This window comes from Mustelus asterias, chromosome 17 (assembly GCF_964213995.1).
Source record: "Mustelus asterias chromosome 17, sMusAst1.hap1.1, whole genome shotgun sequence".
NCBI lineage: Eukaryota > Metazoa > Chordata > Chondrichthyes > Carcharhiniformes > Triakidae > Mustelus > Mustelus asterias.
In genome coordinates, this window is record NC_135817.1 from 47,857,343 (window position 1) to 47,862,068 (window position 4,726).

Here is a 4,726-nt window from a genome sequence, read left to right on the forward strand (position 1 = left end):
GCAGGAAATGAAGGCAAAGTTCACACTGAGCTTTCTTTCTCCTCTGAACCACGTCTTTTCATGGGTGTAGAACATGTCATTGTTGAAACAAATTGTTATAAATTTGGGTGGAGGTCATCTCACTTTTCTTCTATTAGTTGATAGATTGTATGATTTTGTTCTAAATTCTCCCTGCTCACATTCATTGCTCGAAAGCTGAAGATGGGACCCAGTGTGAATTTTCCAAACACTTCGGTAATAAGGCCAAGTGCAAGCACTAAAATGATAAAGTACTCATGCAATTTCATATCAAGCAGATACCAGAATACTACAATTAGGAGTGCTATTTGTTTATTTCATGAGAGCTTCCAGGAGAGGGCGACAAACCGCCTACTTTCCAGCATTTTAAGTTAACTTAATGGTCAGACCTTCCAAGCTCAGCAAAACAGAATTCTGCTTGTCTCTGCTGCAATGTATTGGCATTGCAGAGAGCTAGCCTAGTTTAATTTTGCAAGGCAAGCCTTTCTGCACTTGGAGGCAAGATTGATGTCTGAAACTCACAACATTGAGAGGACTAGCAACTCTTAAAGAGATGGATACTCTTGGCCTTAATTACCGACAAGTGTTCTTCCAACAGGAACAATAGATTTGTGATCAGCATGTGAATGATCAGGACACAGCCAAAGACTATAATTAATCTTTGGAAATGGTGCTACAGGAATGTAGGGAGGAACTGGGGGAGAGGCAGATCTAGGAGTGTTAACTGAGCAAATACAAGATGATTGGATGAAGGCCACAAAGTGAATGAACTATGAACTAGTCTTTCAAATTTGCCATACGTTAATTTTTCTTCCCATTTTCCAGTGTCAAGAGAGGTGCCAAGGTGAGTATAGTACATTTACAAACTGTCGCTTCAGATCAGGCATGGACTCAATGTAAATTCTCATCTATTGAATGCTCAGAAAGAGAACCTAAAATATATGCAAATAGCATTGACCCTTTTTTTGCAATGTTGATTTATTCTATAGAAGTAGTATTCCACAATGCAACAGCAGCTAATATTATCATCTCTACAGCTCTTCACAAGTAACTGCAAAACTGTACCATCAGGAAAAGCACACATAAGAAGGCCTGATAGAGGAACCATAATAAGACCATAAGACATAGGAGCAGAAGGAGGCCATTCAGCCCATCGGGTCTGCTTCACCATTCAATAAAATCATGACTGCTCTGATGTGATGATCGTCAACTCCACTTTCCTGCCTTATCTCCATAATCTTTGATTCCCTTACTGATTCAAAATGTCTTTCTCAACCTTGAATATACTTAATGACCCAGCCTCTACGGCTCTCTGTGGTAAAGAATTCACTACCCTCTGAAAGAAGAAGTTCCTCCTCATCTCTGTCTTAGTGGGGGACCCTTTACTCTGAGATTATGCCCTCTGGTCCTAGATTCTCCCACAAGGGGAAACAACCTCTCAGCATTTATCCTGTCAAGCCCCCTGAGAATCCTATATGTCTCAATAAGATCTCCACTTATTTTTCTAAACTCCAACAAGTACAGGCCCAACGTACTCAAACTCTCCTCGTAAGAGAGGAGAGTTTTGCAGCCCTGCCCCCACCACAATAAAGCTGTGAAATTCCACCCACTATTTTCCAAAATGACATTCAACAAATGTCTGATCACCAAGGCAGACAGATTGGGCCAAGTTGCCTGTTTCCATGCCATAATAATTATGTACCTCTCAGTGCTATAGGAATCAGATGGTGGAATAATTTAGATAGATGCCTTAGGTCCTGTTTCTGACAACTCTAGAGAAAGCCTGACCCAATGCTATGGAAGGGCTGTGCAAGTTGTTCAACAGAGTCTAACTGGCTCAGAATCCAAACTGGATGTGAAAGAAACTACATTTACTTCCAAAGGTACAAATGCATGAGATTGAAGACAGCTGAATAGAGTGTACAACAAAAGAAATGACATAAGAATGAAAGATATTGGCAATATTCCAAATGATGTAGTATTGTTCTGGTGACAAAGATTTGCTTGAAGTACACCGTTGAATTACCCAATGAGAAAAGAAAAGTTTGGTATACAAATGTTTTGCAGCTGAAGGTATTGAAATCATTCTCTCATTCATGGGTAAACAGTCAAGGTACCTTCTTGAAAGATTGTTCTAGTGATGTGAACCTGCAACATTTCTGAGAAATGTAACACATAAAATATACTTTTCTTTAGGGAAGCAGATGATCATTAAAGGGTTAATGATAATATATGCATGTTTAGAATTTTAAATTTGTAAGTTTTTCAAACCATTGTTAAGATTTTTTAAGGGACAGGCTATCAATTTTGACCTCAGTTCACCTGAATCTTCACTCCATGACCCAAGGTTGCGTTGGCTGGAATTATGATGAAATCTAAAATCTAGGTTGCAAAAACTTAACTGCTCTTGCTAAATAAATGTTTTGTATTTCCCTGTAAGAAAATTCAGTCTAGAACCTATTTTTGTCAGCCATCAGTCTTCAGCAAAACAGTTAAGTTGGACCGATAGCCCAAATACTAAAACAGACAAGAACTAATCCTGGAAATTACTGCAGAGCTGACATTGTAAACTAAAATAGGATCAACCTTATATTTGAACTGTACATCGTCTATAGGTTAAGGTCAAGATTGTAATGGTGAGTTATGCAGAGCTAAGTGGTAATTTCTCAGATTTGGCCTTTTCTTATTCAATTACAGGATGTGGGCATCGCTGGTAAGGTCAGTATTTATTGTTCATTCTCAAATGCTCTCGAGACCGAGGTGGTGAGCTGCCTTTCTTGAATACAGCTGAGTAGCCATTTCAGAGAGCAATTAAGAGTCAATCACATTGCTATGGGTTACATAGGCCAGACAATGTAAGGAATACAGATTTCTTTCTGAGACATTATTGAACCAGATGGATTTTTATGACAATACAGTAGTTTCATAGTCACCATTGCCAATAATAGCTTTTTATTCAGGCATACTTTACTTCATTAATTGAATTGATATTCCCCAGCTGGCGTGGAGGAATTTGAACGGATGTCTCTGGAACATTAGTCCAGCATCTGGATTACTGGTGCAACAACATATCCACTGTGCTGCTGCCCTGTTATATAATTATAGAGATGGTCTGAAAATGATGTACTGTACTCACTAAAATTCCTGAAATACGCTTTAAAAGGACAAGGCTCCCAGCTGGAAATGCAAATTCACAAATTAGCTTACACAATCTTCCCCATTTTCACAATTAAACAAACTCTACTGGCGAACTGTAGAATCCCCAACTATCCAAGGGAAAAACACCCATGGATGCTACTTAACAGCACCTCATTGGCTAACATACATTTGAGGCATGGAACATCTTCCTATTCATAAAAGGCATAATTTGAATAAAAGGATCTTAGATCAGATGGTCAGATGATTCCATTGATGATGTGACCCTGAAAAAGTACTGATCCCTTTTGCAGCTTTCTGTATCTAATGTTGGCGGGGTATATCAACCTAACCCTTTGGGTTGGATAAGTCAGAGCAAACCAATTCAACACAGGAGGGCCGTTCTATGTTCATTCTTGAAGAATACTGCCTCATCCTCCGGCTTTGACTGCAAGAGGATTCCCAAAGGACCATTTATCCTACATAGGGTGCTTAAGTGTATGTTTAAAAATCATTCTAGGAATGTGAGCATCGCTGGCTAAGCCACCAATTATTAACCATCCCTGTTTTCCCCTAAGAAGGTGGTAGTGAGCTACTTCTTGAACAGCTGTAGTCCATGTGGTGTAAGTACACCCAGAGTGCTGTTAGGAAGGGAGTTTCGGTATTTTGACCCAGCGACAGTGAAAGAACGACGGTACGGTTCCAAGTCAGGATGGGGTTCAACTTAGAGGGGAACTTGCAATGATCACGCTGCCATGCATCTGCTGCCATGATCCGTCTAGGTGGTAGAGATCGCGGGTTTGGAAGCTGCTGTCAAAGCAGTCTTGCCAAGTTACTGTAGTGTTTCTTGTAGGTGTGCACACTGCTGCCACTGTGCATCATTGGTGGAGGGAGTGAAGGTAATGGACAGGGTGCTGATCAAGGAGCTGTTGTGTCTTGGGTGATGTCGGCGTCTTGAGTGCTGTTGGAATTGCACATCCAGGTAAGTGGAGTGCCTTCCACCACACTCCTGACTTGTGCCTTGGATATGTTAAACAGGCTTTAGGGAGTCAGGAGGTGAGTTATTCACCACAGACTTCCCAGCCTCTGATCTGCTTTTGTAGACAACATATATGTATGGCTGGTGCAGTTAAGTTTCTGGTAATGCCCAGGATATTGATGATGGGGAATCCAGTAATAGTAATGCTATTGGGTAATACAAATATTCCTTGCCACTTATCGGCCCAAGCCTGGATGTTGTCCAGATTTTACTACATGCAGGCACTGACTGCATCATATCTGAGGTGTTGTGAGTGGTACAGAACACTGTACAATCACCAATGAATGTCCCACTTTTAACCTTAATTTGGGAGGAACATAATTGATGAAGCAGCTAAAGATGTTTGAGATTAAGACACTACCCTGAAAAGCTCCTACAGTGATATCCTGACATTGCCATGGACTGCCAAATGGTGAACAGGCTTTGGTGTTTGAGTTACTCACCACAGGACTCCTAGTGTTGTGCCTGCCGCACAGTCTGTTTTAACTCTTATACGGTGGACAAAGAATTGCGAGTAGACTTCTTGTTAGTACA